Source organism: Podarcis erhardii (assembly GCF_964252035.2).
Source record: "Podarcis erhardii genome assembly, chromosome: 1".
NCBI lineage: Eukaryota > Metazoa > Chordata > Lepidosauria > Squamata > Lacertidae > Podarcis > Podarcis erhardii.
Genome location: NC_138497.1, coordinates 107400810 through 107423199, shown reverse-complemented (window position 1 = coordinate 107423199; position 22390 = coordinate 107400810). Strand labels below are relative to the sequence as shown.

At 43.5% G+C, this 22390-nt stretch overlaps 1 long non-coding RNA gene across 1 annotated transcript in view; it reads left to right on the top strand.

The window, feature by feature from the left end:
• LOC309348794 overlaps window positions 1-22390 on the top strand; it is a 42621-nt gene that overhangs the window by 1060 nt on the left and 19171 nt on the right. Inside the window, exon 2 of the long non-coding RNA XR_014159552.1 lies at window positions 17347-17423. This is a non-coding gene — a long non-coding RNA (uncharacterized lncRNA). The remainder of the gene's footprint in view (window positions 1-17346; window positions 17424-22390) is intronic.

Genomic DNA, 22390 nt, shown 5'->3' with positions numbered 1-22390 from the left:
TTCACATGCACAATCAATAGCATATTGATTTCGATAACTTTCCCTTATCCTTGCAGCCTGATGAGCAAATCTGGCAACAACCCTTCTAATCTATTTTTGATTTCCTTAATTTTAATTAAGAGCAACAACAAATGAACATACCAGTAGGTTTGCCCACAGTCAGCTGAGGTTTCCTGAGCATAGCTTCCTGACTTCATTTACAAAATGGTACATGGGGGTGATGCTCTTCCATTTCAACACAAACCCATAGCCATTTTTCATAACTAATATTACTCAGTCCCCTGATAAAATGGCACAGTTGTAATGGACTGCGATCTCAAAGATGTAAGAGCATGTCTCAGCGTCCGTTTGGGGAGTGATGCTAAGCAATCTGGCCTACACCTTTCCACTCACTGAATCTATATGGAGTATTTCATTTTAGTGCCACATCAGAGCTGAAGAGTCTTAAAGTCTATCAAGTCTTAACTAGAGTTTTAAACAAATGGTCCCTTAAAATTCTCCACTCTGTTTATGAGCAGAGAAATTGGGGGGCACTTTCACTACATTTCTCCAACAGTTTCTCAAAGATTCATCACCATTAGTAGTTGCAGTAGCACAATATCCCCCCCTTTTAATGCTATTGCAAGTGGCAGTAGCAGCAACTGTGTTGGCAGCTTGGCCACCATTTTGTATCCTCCACAATGCTTCAGACACAGAGTTGTTCTGGGGCATTGTGAGAGGAAAATGGTGGCTACTACAAAAAATGGTGGAGAACATTTGGGAGGAATTCTTTGGCCCTTTTCTAGGAGGTTGACTAAGATAAAGAAAAATATCACAAAAGAGTAGATTGTCTGCAACACTTTTTATGTGAACAGTACCATGGTCTCTTTCAACAACTTCTTTCCAGACCTGTGGCCATTGCTCTGCTGCTTGAGTCTTATATGACACAAAAATATCATCCATGTTTTTATTGAATTGAATTTTGTTTAGCCTTCTTCTCAGAAGGGAAAATATTCAGAGGTTGAACTGTTTGGCATGGGAAGAACAAAGCAGAGTAACTCAGGTATTGGAAGCTTATAGGCTCAATTTATAGGCCCGTGCCATCAAACAACTATTGATGCTTGAGAGTTTCCAATTGCTGGTAATGGACTGCAGGGTGGGTGGGTGAGGGATAATGTGTTTGATCGATCAGCATGGACAAATTTCATTTAGAGGATCAATAACAGTTTATACTTGACAGAGCTGAGGGAGCACATTTATTTTTCCCTTGGATTGAATAAATGTTTTCAATGGGACCACAAATATAAAGCAAATCTAACCATTTCTTAACTTGAGGCAGATATGTGTTATTGCAAGCAATGTGTATTTAAAACTAATACACAGGGCAATGGATAGCCAGAGGCTGAAGTTGCTGAACGAAATGAATGTATAGTTTATTAAAATGGAACATATGGCAAGTAGACGGGTTTGTTTTCCTAGCTGCGTGAAATCCATAACAGAAGCAATCATTTTTCTTAAAAGCACAGTTGTTTGTTTGTTTGTGTATGTGTAGCGTGATGTATTAAGGCTAAATCAGCAAAACCCCCTTTTTTTTTAAATCATGAAATGTAAGAGCCCAACTTAGCTGCCATAGTTCCATCAAAATATGAGAATGACTTATTGCATTACATTCTGACAGTATACTGTACAAAGTTGTCAGTGTTTAAGAACTACAAGCCAAGTAGCTGTTGATGCAAATTGCATGCTCACCATCAAGCTTTGCAATAATTACAACCATCTAGTGCATACCAGATTTTTTTTAAGGGATAGGAGCACAACCAGATTATACGTGTGTGTGTGTGTGTGTGTGTGTGTGTGAGAGAGAGAGAGAGAGAGAGAGAGAGAGAGAGAGAGAGAGATAACCCAAACAATGTGCACACACTATGCGAAGAGCATGGCCCCATTGCTTCCGAACAGACCAGTAGGTTCAAAGGGCAAATCGGGTTTCTAAGGTCAATTCTCAAGACCAAAGTAGTATGTTGAAATGTGAGTGTGACTTACACTGGGATGAGTTGGAGACATTTATTTCACCCTGAATCCAAAACCATACCTTTTGCAATGCATCCAGATTTTACTGGTGCACAGTGGGAAGGCTTAGGCAGTAAAAACTAGACACACCATTCATGTGCAATTGCCTCAGTGCCTGTTTTGGAGGCAGCTTGTTGTGGAGATGTTTGTAAGCAGGTGTCATGGGCCAGGAGTCGGCTTCACCTGCTGAGCAGCAGCCTGAAGGAGCAGAAGGCGAAGTGACTCCACCTCCTGCTGATCGGCCTTCTTGCTCCTGATGAGAACCAGTTGGCTCCAGCAGGGTTTCCAGCCTCTGTCAGTTTCTGGGCACAACATTCATCGTTCCTGACCAGACTGTTCTGCTTCTTGCTTCTCATGGCCTTGGACCCTCTGTTTTCTTGACCCCCCGGATTGTCTGACTATGTGAACTGAGATACTCCTGACCTTAGGACTGGACTGGACCTTGTTTATGTGCTCTGACTTCAGGCAAGTACTCCCCCTGAGACTTGGCTAGTTGGCAGGCTTCTCCTTCCACTGAGCTCTGCTGTGGCTGGCAGCACAGGACCACAGCAGTGGGTTTATCACTCAACCTCTAAGAGGATTTCTAAACAAACTAAGAGATAACTCAGATATGTCTGCACTAATAACTGGCATTATGCAAAAACTTGCACTAGCAACCCATTCCCCACAAGCTTTTCATATGAGTTAGTCCCCACCCACCCCAAAGCCCCAGAAATCTCCATTGATGTTGCATTACACGTGTGTGGCATTTTTCACATACGTTTCCCTATGGAGCAATTGTGCAGCTAAGAAACGGAGTGTTGTGGTTTGGTAGTGCAGGGCATATGCAATGAGCCAGAAGTCTTTGGTTCACATATCGCCTCAGGTGGTCTTGTGTCCTCCTTGGAAAAGGAGGGTCCTCCACTGTCAGCCCAAGCTTACGGAGGAAGAGCAGGAGTCTTGAAGTTGTCCGTCAACAGTCAGCATTTGGACAGCAGACTGAAAAGTCACTCAGATCAAGGCAGATGTGCAGGGCATTTTTTCAGCCTGAACTCAGTTCTGGCACCTCCCAGGTGGGCACCGTTGCCACTATAAGAGAACAAGGGAGGTGTTCATGGTGAGTTCCAGCACCTCTTGTTTTAGAAAAATAGCTCTGGGGATATGTATTTTTATTTAAACAATAGTAACTATTTCTCAATCTGCAGCTATACCTAAAATCTAGTATATGAAGCATTTCCTATTCTTTTTGTTGTTGCTGTTGCAAATTAGAAGTGGCTGCCCAAATTTCACTTCAGCTATGAGCTCCATAGGTGGCCTGTGGCAAGTTACAGCCTCTCAGCCTGTCCCAACCTTATCATCTGTAACATGGGACTGACAAGTGGGGCCCAACTTATAGGGTCACTGTGAAGATTGCCAAGATAATATATGGAAAGTGCTTTGAGCAAGCACCAAAAGCCTAAATAAACACGAAGCCCTATTCTTAGCATGGTAGGCAGCCCTGTTCTTTAAACTCACTGAGCTTCAGCAGTGAGAAGTCAGTTACAATAAAGGACATTGTGTAGGCCACTGGCTATCTCAGGCACACTTTCTTTCAAAAGAAACAACAAGAATGGTTTAAAATGCATATTGTCTGTGCATGTTTCGGTAACCAAAATGCCAGCTATGCCTGCCTTAGGGCTGCTTGTATGTCAAATGATTAAGTCTTCAAGACTCATAACCACAGGGTCATTATCAATGGTACTTCTAGGTCATTGTGCGCTCTACACCGTTTGAGGCAATTGTTGACCTTTTGACAACACTGCTGGGTAACATGGTTTTTGAGGGCATAAATAATCATTGTTAATTTGTTATGTGAGGGGCTGTTTTGTTTTTACAAAATGTGTGCATATTATAAGACTATGTGACTTAAGGATACTCAATTAGGAAAGCAAAACAGTTTTGCTTGGATTTCTGTCTTTCTCCCCAGTGACTTTTAAAGTCAGAGGAAGGATGGGGAGGGGGCTATATGCGCCAACCATAATAGTCTAAAAGATAAAATTAGACCCATATGCTAGGGAAGGGCTATAGCTTGGTGGTAGATCACCTGCTTTTCATGCAGAAGGTCCCAGGTTCAATCCCCAGCATCTCTAGGTAGGGCTGGAAAAGATAATAATAGTAATAATAATAATAATAATAATAATAATAATAATAATAATTTATATCCCGCCCTCCCCAGCTGAAGCCGGGCTCAGGGCGGCTAACAACACTAAAACAGTGCAACATTATAAAAATTAATTAAAATCAAAATTGATGGCAACCATAAACTAAAGTTTTGTAAAGATTGCCAAAGGAGGGAGTCAGGCTGTGCCCTGACCAAAAGCCTGGTGGAACAGCTCTGTCTTGCAGGCCCTGCGGAAAGATGTCAAGTCCTGCAGGGCCCTTGTCTCTTGTGACAGAGCGTTCCACCAGGTTGGAGCCGCAGCCGAAAAAGCCCTGGCTCTAGTTGAGGCCAGCCTAACCTCTGTGGCCTGGGACCTTCAAGATGTTTTTATTTGAAGACCGTAAGTTCCTCTGTGGGGCATACCAGGAGAGGCGGTCCCGTAGGTACGAGGGTCCTAGGCCGTATAGGGATTTGAAGGTTAAAACCAGCACCTTAAACCTGATCCTGTACTCCACCGGGAGCCAGTGCAGCTGGTATAGCACCAGATGAATGTGATCTCGCAGCGAAGACCCCGTAAGGAGTCTCGCTGCGGCATTCTGCACCCGCTGGAGTTTCTGGGTCAGTCTCAAGGGCAGCCCCACGTAGAGCGAGTTACAATAATCCAGTCTGGAGGTGACCGTTGCGTGGATCACAGTGGCTAGGTCAGGGCGAGAGAGATAAGGAGCCAACTGCTTAGCTTAGCGGAGATGAAAAAATGCCGCCTTTGTTATAGCTGCAATCTGCGCCTCCATGGAGAGGGAGGTTATCGAAGATTACATCAAAACTCTTAATGGACGGTGCTGGCCCTAATTGCACCCCCGCAAGAGATGGGAGTTGCCCCCTCAATCCCATATCGTCCCGTCCCAGCCAGAGGACCTCTGTCTTCGAAGGATTTAACTTCAACCAGCTCCCACGTAACCATCCAGCCACAGCTTCCAAGCATCTGATCAGTGTGTCTGGGGCCTTCCTGAAACCCTGGAGATCTGCTGCCAGTGCAGGGACACTGAGCAAGATAGTCTGATGGTCTGATTTGGTATAAGGCAGAGTCCTATGTTCCTGTATCGTCTCACAATATAACAGGAAAGCTATCCAGGATAGCTAAGCTGTGGCCTTCAAGATTCTGCTGCCCTACCACTTCCATCAGCCTTCACTAACTTGACCAATGGTCAGGGATGATGGGAGCAACCACTGGAGGGACACAAGTCATCCATTCCCGCTTTAGACCCATGATTATCAGAGGGACCGATTTCACTGCATGAACCTGAAACTGCATAGTTTACTCCTTCAGTACATTGCTTTGATTTCCAAGAGTTTACTTAAGAGTAAGTGGGTGGAAGGTTTTGGTATCTGATATTTGGAAGGCCGGAAAATAGGAAACTGCCTTACCGCAAGTCAAACTATTTGTCTATCTAGATCAGCATTCTAACTCATAGGGGTTTATTCTGAGACTCTCAGGGGTCTTTCTGATTACCTGGTCATTTGATTCTTCATTACAATTCCATAAATGTTAGGGTTTTAACTAGTCCTTTTTTCTGGGGGTACGCAGGGGTACGCATACCCCTAAACATTTTGTGAATCTTTGTATTTTTGTCCATTTACTGTATTTATTTCCCCCCGATTTGAACTATAAAATGGTGATTTTCTTGAGTCAGAATGAGAGTACCCCTAAACATTTTTAAAGAAAAAAAAGCACTGGTTTTAACATTCACTTTGATCAAAAGCCTGTTCCTTTCTTTCTTTACCAAGAGCCCAGACTCTCCCTTTATAAGCAACTAATTCATTGTGGAAGCTTATTTAAGCACTTGTTTTCCTTGTTTTCTTGGGGAAGGGAGTGGGGGGGGGGGGAGAGAAGGACCGCACCCTACAATTTTTAAAAAGTTTGTGCTACAAATTTTCAAGAGAAATTTTGAGACAGAATTGGCCACACATTGTTTGAAAACTGTATACTTCAAGTAAGGAATGCAGCAAATCAGCTTGCCAAGGGCCTAGCTGCTGCTGCTGCTGAGATACTGTATCACACTATTAATTAAAATACAAGTCAGTTCTTCCTCCCTCTCCCCCTCTCCAGCACTTGTAGCCTGTGGGTATCCAATGCACTCCACTTGATTGAGTCAGGTGGCGATGGCAGCAGCAGAAGCAGCAGCAGCACAAGCATTCGTGATTCTGTGTGCTTGGAGTGATGGCATGAGAAGGCAGTGAGAAGAGGAGGGATGTAAAGCCGTTTTCTGTTCTCTCTTATATCAAGACAAATGTGCTGCAATGCTCAGACTGCAAAGAAGAAGAAGAAGAAGACTACAAGAGATCTACCCTTAAAACCTTTCCTCTGTGATTTAAACAAGGGGGTCCAACTCCTCCGAAACTCTGAGTCTTGTAGCGTACTCAGATCTTTGTATGGCCAAGGCAACTGTTTCCATGGTGATGCAAAGCATTTGACAATGGCCACTGTTTTGGTGAAGCAAATTAGTCCATGCAGGAGACCTGTATTTAGTAATAAGGTGGGATACCCTCCCCTTTCCTGGGAAGGCGAGGCATCAAGGAACATGGGTGGGGGTGGGGAAAAAGAAATTTCATTATTCAGTGCAAAGCAAGTCATATTCAAGCACACCAAAAAAACCAACAGCAGCAACAGGGGAATGGAATTAAATATGTTATAGTTGGCAGTACAGCCAAATCATGAAATATATGTTTAAAATCAGAAAGCTTGGAAATCAAATTTCACTAGTCTCAGGTAAAAGTCCTGGTTTATGCAAAGTACTTGGATTTCTTTTCTGTAAAAAATGTCTGGTTAGGATTTTGTACCTTCCGTTCCCAAGTGCAGAACAATCAGCCATATTGTTAAACAGCAGCACTTCCTGGATCCAGCAATGGATATAGCCTTACACTTACACCCCCCCCCCCTGAAATGGCTACAGATGGCATCTGGGGAGATGGACATTCTATGCACGTTTCACTACCCACCTAAGACTCACTAAACTGATGCTATACAGTGGTACCTCTGGTTACGAACTTAATTCGTTCCGGAGGTCCGTTCTTAACCTGAAACCATTCTTAACCTGAGGTACCACTTTAGCTAATGGGGCCTCCCACTGCCGCCACGTGATTTCAGTTCTCATCCTGAGATAAAGTTCTTAACCCGAGGTACTACTTCCAGATTAGCAGAGTCTGTAACCCAAAGTGTTTGTAACCCGAGGTGTTTGTAAGCTGAGGTACCACTGTATGTCCTTTAATGCATTTTGGTATGCATATCCTTACCCAGAAGTATTAGCTTGGTTGTTTATTTAATTCTTTCCACTGAAAAAGCCTTCAGCAACTAGCTGCCTACTGCTAGGATCAATGACTAGTAATTGCAGCTCATTGGCTTTGAAGGGACTAATAAATCTAAACATTTCAATTTTCAATCAGAGATATAGCCAAGGAATGAGGGCTGGTTCAAACATTACATACTAGCAGCACCACACCCACTGTTGCTCTGGAATTCTAAGAAACAAACAAAGTGCAGTTTGGAAATCAATGTTTAAAATCAATGTGGTTTTGAAAGGTTCTGTCCATCGCCCCGATTCAAACTGGTATCCAATTGCATCCACATACAGATGGGAGCCGGCTCCTCAAACTTATTTAGAATTTAGTTAGAATTTATCTTTAGGAAGTGTCCCAACTGCATCACAGGTAAACAACCTTCCAAAATATGTCGCAGATTTTGTACACAGGAGAAATTTAACTGAAGGACAAAATCTGATTCAGATGTAGACTGATACACGGAACAATCACACATGTTTTCTGTATGACGGTGTGTGTGGGGATACTGCCACCCACTGCAGCTTCTCAAATCTTGCATATCACTTGCTGTTGTGTTATTGCTACATATTATGATCTATGTGTTAGTTTGTTTCATTCTTTGTTGGATGCAGAAGTTGCTTCAGTAAAAAAATAAAAAATAAAACGCAACATTTGAAACAGCAAGAAATCACTCCCATTTAATATAAACCGCTCTGGAGCAAACTGAATCCCGGGTAATAATATTTAAACTTCGGTTGTCTTCTCTGCCATTGCCTGTTTTACATCAAAATATGATCTTCTGAGATTTGCAGTTCCAATCATTATCCAAATGCCTTGGGGACATAAAAGTAGATAATCAGAATTTCAAATAAATTGAAGGTCTATTTACATAGGCTTGTAGAGGCAATGAGCTATGTGAAATACACAATAGATTCAGATTGTTGCTGTAACTAGTATTTTATACAGTTCACTCACATTCCTAACAAACAACAATTCTGCCATTGTTCCGGATTACCTGTTCTATTCCTGATCAGGAAATTACTACTCCTATCATATTGGTATCCCTGGCGACACAGTCACATTTTTGAAGGAATATATTTCCGTATATCAGCGAGCCCTCGCCCTGAGATCAGCGGGGGAGGTCTGTTTCACTGCCCCTCTGGCAAATGTAGCTCCTTGTGCAGTGATACAGAATAGGACCTTCTTGGTAGTGGCACCCAAAAGAAACCCTATCTTTCCACCCAGGCTTTTGGAAGAAATTGATTGTTCAAGCTCAGGGTAATTATGATGTCTGCTACAGTACTTATATGATGGTATAATGTTTCTTTTTAAAAATGATTGTTGTTTATGATTATTACTAGCCTTGATGACTAAGTTTTACACCCACTGTCATAGGCAGTATGTCCATGAATACCATTTGCTTGGAATTGCAAGTAGGAAGAGTGCAGTTGCACTCAGATCTTGCTTGTGAGCATCCCATAGACATCTAGTTGGCTATGGTGAGAACAGGATACTGGACTAGGTGGGCCATTGGTTTAATCCAGTGTGGTTCTTATGACATTCCTAAGGTCTTCTTTATGATTACTCAATTATTCTTTTTTCAGATATACCCTGAAACTGTATTGTTTTTTACAAATATGCTCCAAGCAGTTCTAAAGGTAAAGGTAAAGGTACCTCTAACCGTTAGGTCCAGTCACAGACGACTCTGGGGTTGCGGTGCTCATCTCACTTTACAGGCTGAGGGAGCTGGCGTTCGTCCACAGACAGTTTTCCCGGGTCATGTGGCCAGCATGACTAAGCCGCTTCTGACACAACGGAACACCGAAAGCAGAGCAGTGCATGGAAATGCCGTTTACCTTCCTGCCAGAGTGGTACCTATTTATCTACTTGCACTTTTTGGCGTGCTTTCAAACTGCTAGGTTGGCAGGAGCTGGGCCCGAGCAACATGAGCTCACTCCATCGCGTGGATTCAAACCGCCAACCTTCTGATCAGCAAGCCCAAGAGGTTCAGTGGTTTAGACCACAGCGCCACCCACGTCCCTCCAAGAAGTCCTAAGATGGTTTAAAAATAGAACAAATAATGATGATGAATATTATTTTTGCAAAGCATCAGTAGTTTGATTTCAACTAGTGCGAGACAGACAGGAATTCCCAGTCCTTACTGCTTATATACAGGAGTCAGGACTTACTCTTTCTATATGAATAAAATGAATTAGTCAATCAGTCAGTGACAAAAACATCCTATGCAATCAAAAGATTTTTCATGTTAAGATTAATTTAGTGTAATGCAAGCTTAAATATTGCATAAGCCCCCTTGACATTGAAATATACGGCTCGGAGGCAAGACTGGAGCAAATACTGCCAGCCACTAAAAAGCTGGACAGAAAGGATAATGGAACACATTATCACATTCTTCTCTCATTCTTCGTGTGGCAGCTGATAATAAGGGAGGTGGGAGGAGACGAGGAGGGAGGAAAGTTAAGCTGTCAAAGACCTTCCGATTTTAAAGCTGTTTCTGCACCAAGTGAACTGCAGGAATAACTCTGCTAGACCCAACTACTCATACTGTCATCATTTTATGAAGAAGGAGCACATGAAATATTGTAGTGCTTGGCAAAGGCCCTTATTCCTCAGATATTCTGTGGAGGTTTGCAATGGAGAGCTTAAGGTATTTTCACACATCATGCTACCGTTATGTGTCCTGGAGCATCACGAACCCTATTTGAGTACATGGTTGAATGTGCAGGAACCTGTTCTCCAGTTCAACAGAAAGCTGTGCCAGAATATGGGATTACCATTGCACCTTGACCTATATGAGCTTTTGGTGTCATGAACATAAGCACGTAAAAAGTGCCTGCTGGATCTTGCCCAGCATCTTGCTCTCACTGTGGCCAACCAGGTGTCTCTGGGAATCCCACAAGGGCCTGAGTTTGTGCCTGCAAACAGCAAGGGCAGCTGTCTAAGCTCGTTGGGGCCTGGGACCCTGCTGCATACACACCATACAATTAAAAAACGTATAAAGCACATTATTTGCCCCCAAAGAACCTTGGGAACTCCAGCTTACCCCTCACAGAGGTTGAATTCCCAGCACCCTAAGTAAACCAGTTCCCAGGAATATTTGGAGGAAATGGCGTTTTACATGTGTTCTGAACGTGCTCTGTGTGTACACAGCCCCATATGTACTAGTTAGGCCCTTTGAGGAATGATTCAGGAGGCAGCATGCAATCACATGTGTAAAATACATTTGAGGTGGTGGTAGGGAAATTAAGCATCTGTTAAAAGAATATTAAAGCTGCATAGCTAACCAGATGGAGGTTAGGAAATTTGAAAGTTGAGGTTGGCTCATCCAGAATTAATTCATCTTCCTAACACCTACAACACATTCCGTTTATCTTGGCATGCTTTTGCTCTCCCTACAGGAGCACTCACAGGCATTGCTAACAAAAATGGCTACATACTTCTTAATTAAAAGGGGGGAGGGAAGAAAATCAGGCATGAACTGTGTAGTCCCTAAGGGCCATACTGAGAGGAGAACTGGTTTGACTGAGCTTGATAGAAACCAGTAGCCTGTCTGTTTACATCCTTGGGAAGCGCTCTTCACCAGCCAATCAGAAGTCATGTCCTTAGCCATGCCCACAATCACATGGGCTACTTCAGGGGCAGAACACATCTATCATTGGGCATTTGTCCATTTGGGGCTTGCTTGGATGGCTTCTGGCCTATTGGAAGTGAGAAATGAATGCCTGCCCTCCCACTGCAAGAAAACGAGAGAGGTGCCAAAAGTCATTATAAAAAATAGAGGTGCTTTTTGATTGGGGAAGAAAAAAACCCAACTGAAACCAAATGAGTGATCTCGGCTTAGGCCCAACATTTTGCTTTTTTGTTTGTTCCAAATCCACAGAGATATGTTAGTATCAGCACGAGCTGTTCCGCAAACAGCCTCACAAAACAGCATCAACATGTTGAGAGACCACCAGAAAAATATCAGTTAATAATAGTGAAGTGCAATCTGCCATAAATATGGAGAAATGATTTTGCCTGCAGACTTTCATTTTTCATAGATGGACATAGATGGTAACTGGGTTTGAACATATAGATTAAAAAACAACAACAACAACCACCCCTGCACAAGTAATATGTGTGCAGAAATGTTTTCAGTTGTGTGCGAGGTGAGATTGTTCCCATTTGACATAGGAGCATAACCGCCATTAAGTATTAACTAGACAGGTACTAGTAATAGCCCTTGTCAACACTTTCAAAGGAAATCAATATACAACATAAATGTAAAATTAAAAAGGTTCTTCCCTAGATAGCAATGTGTAACTTGGGCTGAACACTTAAAACGCCTCATAATAATCTGCATCCCTCTTTTTTCCACCATCCCTCTCCAGATACACAGAAGCACGGTTGGGTGCCCTTTCAAACGTTAGTTAATGCAACACATTGTAAAACCTTTGTGGCAATCTATATGTGCTGGCAGATGGCTGCTGCCAAGTATGGCTAAGAGGGACCACCTCCTCTCCTGTTTTACAGAGGCGAGTCCTCTGATTGAAGGAGTCCTCTGTGTGAGGGGCTGTTCAGTCTGGGAACCATAAGAAGGGAGAGCGGGGTGCTCCTTGAGGTGGCCTATCTCAACACTAAATACTTAGGCAGCAAACTGAAAAGGCACAACGGTCACCTGATCATTGACTTCCCCACTATGGTAAGATGTGTTACATTTCTGTTTAATTTAAAGTGATAACATCAAATTTTGCATTTCTACATATATACCTGCACATATAAGCTTAATGCAAATCTGTGTATTCTTTTGCTGTCTCTTTTTGGTGATGTACTTCTTTTTGCGGGGAGGGGGCATTTGTTTGCGCAATGCGTAAGTGGCCATTCTCAAAGCAGCCTGTTTGCATAGCACACTGGTCTTTCTCTCCTCATACTGTGCAGTTTCACTTACCCATGTGGTATCACTTTTCTTTGGTGAAAACTCCATGCCAATCTACTGTGCAACTTGGTCCTATAGAACAGTGTTAATATCAACGAGAACACTAAAAGGAGGGCTATTTCCACTCCCCAAAAAAACATTGCTGAATTAGTTCAACTTTCCAGAATACTTTACCTGTGAAATTATTTCCTGTTGCGACTTTCCCAAGGGCCAGTGCAAATAACAGCAATTTTGTCTATCACGTGGCATGGCACACTGGCACACTGTGCCCACCGTCACAATCTTCACTTGTCTATGTGGCGATGGCATGTCCAGCTGATGCCCTATGCATGTAAAAGCCTATTTTCACAGTCCTCAGTCTTCTTGGTTCAGAGCAAAAATCAAAGCATGTTAATAAAGGGGTGAAGAGGTTGTTTTGCATATGACATACAAAGGAATGAACATGGAACTACACTTGGGCCTTTTGTTTCCAGAGATGAACTCATGCTGATGGTCAGACAGCCAAAGAGTTAAGAAAAATACATTTTGTAATCGGAACAACACATTTTGACACAAGTAACACAGTCAGTGGAGTAGCGGTTAAGGAGATCTAGCATTCTCAAAATGAAAGTGGATTTGAATACAATGCTAGCACACAAAATAAAATTCATAGCAATGATCACATTCATATATTGCATTAATCTGTGTGAAAATAAATTGCAATTAGCATGGAATGAATAGCACATTATTAGCGTCTACTTTAATTAAAAGTACCATAGTGATGGATACATGTTTTTATGGGGTTTAAATTGATTTTTTTTTTCAAGACCTGCAGAGGGAGCTATTGTATTTATGCAGAAATATTTTTAAACAGTTTTTTTTTCCTAAGGAGAGTAAGAGGGGTTTGTAAAGAAACATAAATCCACAACCGCCCCCCCCCAGTACCATGCCAGAGAACTCTTTCACAAGAGCAGACAAGTATATGATATAAAGATTCTGTAGTCATATGTCACAACCATCTTAATCATATATATTTGGAACTAGATATTATTTGTAACCATGGTAAATGCAAAGTGGATAGCAGGATAAAGGATTTTGAAATTACTTTCAGGGACCTTTTAAATTTTGTTTTGCAAATTAGCACTAACTGCAGTTGTTACGGCTTTTCATTATTACTGGTTTACCCATCAATCTTACCTGATCATGTTTTTTTTAGAGAAGGACTATAGCTCATTGGTAGAGTACATCCTTTGAAGGCAAAATATCCCAGTTCAATCACTGGCAGGGCTAGAAAAGTCCACTTTCTGATATCCTGGAGATATCTGATATCGATCAACCAGTGGTCTGGCCCGGGTATAAGAGAGCTTTCTACATTTCCTCAGGCAGGAGAAAACAACTTAATGAGCAATCAGAACAAATAATCATCCGATATTCTTATCATGATAATCAAATCATTAAAAGCGTATACTACAACACTAGAACTGACCCAAAAATACCTGGTCTGTGGGAGCTGCCAACATTAAAACAAACCATTTTTTAAACAGCCTCTCATATAGGTGAGAAGTGATGTGACCAGGAGCATATCTGATCACCTTTGACTTTTGGAACCTCATGGATTAGGTGCTCATTTGATGTGTGCATCTCAATTCTCAGAGAACCCCACTGAAAACAATGCTTTCATCTAGACAGCATCTTCTGTGCACAGCCACATGTCAGAGTCCTTTTGCTTACATTTTTTAATTTGCATTTTTGTTTGTTGGTATCCTGCAGTTCCTTGCCCTTTTAGGAAGGATATTTTAGTTTGGTTGGGGAACATGGGAGCAGAAAACTGACTGAATTTTCTCACCATGCCTATTTGTGCAGCCACTATATGCTTGATATGATAGTGAAATCCCTATACTTGTGATGGGGTTCTTTCCCACCGTTTTGGCCATGACAAATAGGCTTCCTCCCATGGCAGTTTAAAATAATTAAAATCGCAGTCCCATTAAAACCACAAGAGCCAGGATGAAATAGAACCAAGCAGATGAAAGTGATCTGCAACAGGTAAGCCTAAAATAAACTAAAGACTGGTAGAATAACTGCCCATATGAACAGGCTTTTCCAAAGAGAACACAGAGAGTGGCGTGAGTTTGTATTCCAAAATAAGTCTCTTTGCTTATATTCTCAGGGCCAAAGTAGATGAGATGCTATTCACAGAATTGCTCACTGTGTGAATGGTGTCACACCTAATTTGGCCTTCAGGGCTCTGTCTGGAACTGAAGTCAGCCTGCCTATTGATCCCCCTTTTGTAACTTGTTTAGTATTTTAAAGCTCTTCCCATGCCCTGTATGGTTTGACGGACTTTTCCAAAATCCTCTCAAACTATACTCTGTGTGCACCTTATTGAAGAATGTCTGGTGAATATCATGGTGATTGTAGAGGACAGGGAATTTGGTGATGTCTTGTTGCAGAAGCGTGCTTGAGTTCTGAGACAGTTCTTTAGTCAGAAAAGGACAGACTTGCTTTGCCCAATTTTACTTTGATTTTAGTTCTACCCTAAGCAGGAGGAGCTCCCATTGCTCAGTCCCTGCTCCTGCCAACCTAGCAGTTCGAAAGAATGTCCAAGTGCAAGTAGATGAATAGGAACTGCTCCGACAGGAAAGTAAACAGTGTTTCCGTGTGCTGCTCTGGTTCGCCAGAAGTGGCTTAGTCATGCTGGCCACATGACCTGGAAGCTGTACGCCGGCTCCCTTGGCCAGTAAAGTGAGATGAGCGCCACAACCCCAGAGTCATCCACAACTGGACCTAATGGTCGGGGTCCCTTTACCTTTAAGCAGGAGGGTAACCCACTTGTCTCAGTTCCCAATGAAGTTCTGATCTTGTACTAGTGTAGTTTTTCAATGGTGATGAGCATAAATCACATTTCTGTAAAAGTTGGTGTGATGTCAGGGTTTGCTGGAGAGATCAGTATGAGTATTTGGAGAATTATGACAGCGTCAATTAAAAACATTGATCTGTAGAAGGTGGGAAGATCATCGATAGGCAGAAGGTGGATCATATAAATGGAAGAAAAGCCCTGCTCACCTAGTTCAGCATCCTGTTCTCACAGTGGCCAACCAGATGCCTATGGGAAGCACACAAACAGGACATGAGCACACCAGCACTCTCCCCACTTGTGCTCCCTAGCAACTAGGTAAAAAAAGGTAAAGGACCCCTGGACAGATACCGTATTTTTCGCCCTATAGGACGCACTTTTTCCCCTCCAAAAATGAAGGGGAAATCTGGGTGCGTCCTATGGGGCAAATGCAGGCTTTCGCTGAAGCTTGGAGAGCGAGAGGGGTCGGTGCGCACCGACCCCTCTCCCTCTCCAGGCTTCAGGAAGACATCCGCAGCCTAGGCAGCCCTGCGGGAGTTCCCACAGGGCTGTCTAGGCTGCGGATAGTAGCCTGCTTCCCGGAACGCCGGGCGCATTGAAAGCAGAGCACCCGGTGCTTCGGGAACACATCTGCAGCCTAGGCAGCCCTGCGGGAGGTCCCGCAGGGATGTCTAGGCTGCGGATAGCAGCCTGCTTCCCGGAGCGTCGGGCGCCCTGAAAGCAGAGCGCCCGGCGCTTCGGGAACACATCCGCAGCCTAGGCAGCCCTGCGGGAGTTCTCCGCAGGGCTCCCCACGCTGCGGATAGCAGCCTGCCGCCTGGCGGGCAGGGCGCCCTGAAGCAGAGCGCCCCACGCGCCGGACAGACATCCGCAGCGTGGGGAAACCTGCAGGAGTTCCCCGCAGGGCTCCCCACGCTGCGGATAGCAGCCTGCTGCCTGAGGCAGACATCGGCCAGCCCCACAAGCTTGGGGGACAGCAGGGAGGCGCAGCACCGTTCCTCGACCTGGTTCGCTTTCCCCGACCTGCTTTTGGGGGGGAAATAAAGGAAAATTTTTTCCCCTTTATTTCCCCCCCAAAAAACTAGGTGCGTCCTATGGGACGGAGCGTCCTATGGGACGAAAAATACGGTAAGTCCAGTCAAAGGTGACTAAGGGGTTGTGGCACTCATCTCGCTCACAGGCCGAGGGAGCTGGCATTTGTCCACAGACAGCTTTCCGGGTCATGTGGCCAGCATGACTAAACCGCTTTTGGCGCAACAGGACATTGTGACGGAAGCCAGAGTGCATGGAAACACCTATACCTTCCTGCCACAGTGGTACCTATTTATCTACTTGCACTGGAGTGCTTTCAAACTGCTAGGATGGCAGGAGCTGGGACAGAACATCGGGAGCTCACCCTGTCCTGGGGATTCAAACCGCCGACCTTCCGATAGGCAAGCACAAAAGGCTCAGTGGTTTAGACCACAGCGCCACCCGCATCCCCATTCCTAGCAACTAGTTTTCAGAGGAATACAACTTCCAATACTGGAGCTAGTACACAGACATTTTGGCCAGTACCCATGGCTATCCTTGTCCTCAATGAATTTGTCTACCTCCACCCCTTTAAAGCTATTCGAGTTGGTTGGTGACCAGTGTTATGACTCCATCTTCCGATTATGAATTCCATAGTTTATGTGATGTGTGAAGAAGTACTTCCTTCTGCCTGTCCTTAAACTTCCAGCCACTGTGGTCTAACACAGAGTGCGCAAGGCAGCTTCCTAACTTTTTTAATCCTAGCATAACAATCAAGGATACTGCACTATTACAACTCTATGTAATTAAATACCGTTTCCACCTAGTGCATTTTTCTTGCATTTGGAAATGCCGCTGGGGTGGAATAATCTAATGGGACTTCAGCCCTTTGTCATGCCATCTAGAATTGTGGAGTGACAACAGCAGAACATTCTACTTCCTATATAACCATCCTTAACATTTCTTTCGGTGTTGTTTGTGTGAAATAAAATATTCTACCTGAACTTGAATTGCCTTTCATTTTCGGGGAAGGAGATGAATTTATAGTTCTTGCTCTAAACTTTTATCATCTTCTTTTTATAGGCTGGTGCCACCGGGATTGTACAAGTGGTGACATTAACTATTATAACCGTAGATGGAAAACAGAATTCAACATTTCAGTAATGACTGTACATTAGCATTTAATTTGTGATTTATCATTTGGGCTTTAGTGCAAAATCAGCTAATAATAATAACAATAATATTTTTTAAAAAATATCCCAATATGTCCATGTTAAATAAAAGAACTGTGCTTAGAAATAAAATGTCCTGAAGGATATTGGATTAGAAGGCACAGAGTTTATATTTAATTTCTTCCTATCAGTTGCTGCCTGTATAAACTCACAATATGTCTGGATCTACACAGATCTATGCAATTGGATAAAAATCTTAATATCCTATCTTAAATTTTTATCTGTTTGCAAGGATTAGCCCATTCCACTAATTCACGGAGGTCGGAATCTTAGCTATTCGGCTGTTCCTTACTTAAGACTGCATCCTAAGGGAAATCTTGCAGTATCAAATCCAATTGTAAACATTAGCAGTTAAACTGTACAGACTTGCTTCATTCCAGAAGAAAATGATATTGCATTAGGAAGCGGGCATTTCTTTTGCCAACTGCAATGAAATATATTTTCCTCATAAAAGGCCTAAATGGAAGACTGTCATCAAATTGCAGTGAGTGATGGGCTTGGGGTTCCTGTAGGAGTAACTATATTATGCAGAGACATGGTACTGCTGCCAAAACACCATTCCAATACTGAGTCCTCTCTTTCCTCCCCACCCAGGAAAATATATTATTGCTTACCTCATGCTGACATTTTGTCACTGCATGTTTCCTCCAAAACATTTACTTATTTAAGAAAACCTATACCCTGTCTTCTTTTTGTGATCACAGTGTTCATGATGGCTCCCAGCAAATGAGAAACCATTCCAAAATGTGTAATAAAAATTCCGTTTGGGGCCTGGAACAATCCAGAGTTTCCCAGAGTCAAAATATGAGAAACTATGATTTGTTCAAACCATGATTCAATAAAACCAGGATCAATCTGTGGTGTGTGTTTTTTATTCTAGTTTGAACAAACCACAGTTTTCAATATTCAATGTGACAAGAATCTGCAGTTTGTTCCCAACTGGAAATTGCACCTAGTGTACAATGTGGCAGCCAGATTACTAAATGGATTTCACAAGTCTGAACATGAAACTCCAGTCCTGGCCCACTTGCACTGCTTCCTGGACCAATTCAAGGTGCTGGTTCTGACCTATAAAGACTTGCACAGCTTGGGATGCCAACACCCCAAGGACTGCCTTTACTCAATGAACCTATCTGGACTCTGAGATCAAGATCCAGTCCAAGAGATAATTGGAGGGTGGTAATGGGAGAATGAGCCTTTTTCTATGCTACCCCTTGATTGTGGAATGCCTTCTCCAAGGCAGGTCTCCTGGCACTGACTTTGTCATCTTTCTGGTACCAGGCAAAGGTGTTTTATTTTCCCAAGTATTTGGATAACACTGATGGCCAGGCTTCTAGTGGCTACTGGTGTTCATCCTTGTGGGGAGGTGTAAATATTTTGTGTTGCTTTCCATGACATTCTTTTGAATGACACTCTTTGATCACGTTTGGACAACTGGTTTATTGAGCATTCATCCTGATTTGCATGCAGGGAGGTCAGACTACATTAGCTATTCAGTGAGCATACATTCTGATTTGTTTGCAAGGAGGGTAGATGAGGTTGCATCAGCAGGGCTTTGTGGAATTGCATCCACAGCCATGCCACTCAACTGCAGCCATGGTGGAAGGAGCGGGACAGGACAACTGGATCTGATGCAGAGCGATTGCTGTGCTGCTTCCAGACTGCACAAGTAATTAGATCTGGGTTGAGCCCGATGTCATCACATAATAGCTGGCTCAGCCCCATGCTCCATCCTTGAAATTCCCCATTTTAGGGCACTCCACTGGCCCCCACCCATGGAGACACTACTAGTAGATCTCCCTCTTGCCTCCTCCAGTTGGTGGAAGGGAGAAGCTAGCACCAACAGGCTGGTGCTCACATCATTCTTTTGGGAGCATAGATGGGAGAGTTGGGCAGATCTCCATTCAATCCACCAACTTGACATAAGTGGGGTTAGATTGCTGTGTTAATATTTTATATTTGCATTGTTTATTAAATTTCATATGCATTTGTATTATTGTAAATTCCTTTGGGGTACCTCTCTCTCTCTCTCTCTCTCTCTCTCTCTCTCACACACACACACACACACACACACACACACACTCACACTCAGGAGAGGGAGGAATGTCAAGCTAAACTGGACCACTGGAATAGTACAACCCTTCAATACGACCAAAGCTTGCTCATCTAGAAAAGCAATGCTCCATAGAATTATCTACCCTTATATGGGGAAGGAAGGGAATCTGTTACTGATACAGCCACTTCCTGAGTCCACAGACTCCTTTGCCCAACAAAATGTGGCCAACTCATCAAGAGATTTGTGTTGACTCCCCATTACGTTGCGATGAATTCAGATTTCATGGGAGAAAAAATACTCTCTATCTAGAACTACGTAGTAGCAAATAGTAACATCTTTTCTTTCTTTTTTTAGGAAATCAGTTTCAGTACTCAGGTTGTTTGGTCATTTAAAACACCTGGGGAATTGAGAAGTAGCCTTTCGACAGCTCTGAGCTTCCCTTCAAGTGGCGTATGCAGATGAGTGCCCCCTTGATGTGTAACAAGAGGGCTCTGCATCTTTTTTAATAGCAACCCTGATGGTAAGACATGCCCTGAATAGCAAAACATACTTAACTACAGTAACTAAATCCATATACTAATAACTCTCCATGATGCAGAGTATTTGGCAGATGTTTTCTTTCTTTCTTCAGCACATGAAGGTCTGATTCCAATGTCTAGTTTGACATTGCTGCTTTCATTAGTTGTATTGAAACGGTTGTGTTTGTAAAGTTACTGGGTTGTATGGCTCTTATGTTGTTGTTACACTGTAAAATGTCCTGTGGCCTTTTGCCAAATGGCGGCACGTAAATTTCTAAATAATATCGCCCCTCCTTTGTTTTTCTAGATGCAAAAGCTTAGGGAAAATGTAACAACTGAAATGGTATTGCTCAGTAGGGGTGCACAAATGTAACTGAAAAACAAAATTAATACACCTCCATTGGTTGGAATGTGGACTCCTTCATTCCCACTCCCCTTTTGCTTTTGTTTTTTTCACGGTTCTTTTATCCAGTGCACCTGAAATTTGTAATATGCAAATCTTGTCTGGTCAACAATATTTGAAATTCCAGATTTCCCAGATCAGTGTGAAGGTGCGTGAAATCAGTGTTACCACTTCAGTGCTGGAGGGCATAGGTGCCAAATCTAGATTGGAATCCCTTGGCCCCCTTCCCCAATAATTTTCATCTGGGAGCACAGCCCCCTCAATATTGGCTTCCCCCACCCACCTGCATTCCTGCCTCCCCACAGCCAGGTACCGCCCTCTGTTTCCAGCTTGCCTCCAGGATGAGCAAGGAAAGCATAGCGATTGCGGCAGGCACATGTAAGTGTGTGGTGTGTGCATGTCTGTCCTCCACCTGGCTGCCCAGCCTTCCTTCCCCTGCTCCCCTGCTCGCTCCCTCTCTCTGTATGGCTTACTTTGATTGGTTACTTCCAAGTAAATACGTCTAGAACTGTAATGTGGTCTTAGGATGACAGTCCTAATCACCCTTGGTACGGGGTAAATGCCATCGAGCTCCACAAGATTTACTTCAAAGTAAGACTGTGTTTCTTGTGTTTGCCATGTGTCGGTATGAATGCTTGTCAAATATCCTCCTGCCAGTGCTGGAGTGCTTTCCCAACTTTCCACTTGTGCCAAACTGATCAAAATCCTTTCCAAGGGAAACTTTCCCCCTCGCTGGCACTTAGGCACCAGTGTGGTATAGTGGTTAAGAGCGGTGGAGTCGTAATCTGGTGAACTGGGTTCGTTTCTCCGCTCCTCCACATGCAGCTGCTGGGTGACCTTGGGCTAGTCACACTTCTTTGTAGTCTCTCAGCCCCACTCACCTCACAGAGTGTTTGTTGTGGGGGAGGAAGGGAAAGGAGAATGTTAGCCGCTTTGAGGCTCCTTAAAGGTAAAGGTACTCCTGCCCGTATGGGCCAGTCTTGACAGACTCTAGGGTTGTGCGCTCATCTCACTCTATAGGCCGGGAGCCTTCTGGGTCACGTGGGTCTCCTGCCCATATGGGCCAGTCTTGACAGACTCTAGGGTTGTGCGCTCATCTCACTCTATAGGCCGGGAGCCTTCTGAGCCAGCGCAGCACACGGAACACCGTTTACCTTCCCACTGGTAAGCGGTCCCTATTTATCTACTTGCACCCGGGGGTGCTTTCGAACTGCTAGGTTGGCAGGCGCTGGGACCGAACAACGGGAAACACCCCGCCGCAGTGATTCGAACCGCCAACCATGCGATCGGCAAGTCCTAGGCACTGAGGTTTTACCCACAGCGCCACCCGCGTCCACTTGAGGCTCCTTAGGGTAGTAATAAAGCAGGATATCAAATCCAAACTCTTCTTTTCTTCTTCACCAGGCCCAGGTACTCCAGAGATCTTGGAGGTGGCCCTGTTTAAAAATGTAAACAGGGCCACCTGTTTTTGATGCTCTCATTCATTTGTCTACATAATTAGGTGTGGTTGGGTTTTTTTAAGCAACAATTTTATCTCGTTTTCAATGTTTTCTTAGCCACAACCATGACTTTTAATCAGAAAGTGTATTTTAAAATACATTTTAAAAATAAAATCTACGTGAATAGGACTCCTTGGGAGAAAATCTTGTTTGGGGTTCCAAAATCTACACTCAGTTTAAATACCCCCCCCGGCCCTCTGTGGAACTGTGCTCCTTAGCCATAATAGCTCTGAGATCCATAAAGGAAGCATTTCCTTAAGAATGCAGTACACATTACCATAATTTTCTGATGTAACAAAGAGGAATTCAGAAAGAGGTATCTCTCCACCTGGCTGCTGTGCTGGGAGCATTCAAACTGCATCGTTATATGATCATTTGCATAAAGGTGAAATCACTGCACTGTAAGAATTTGTAAAGGC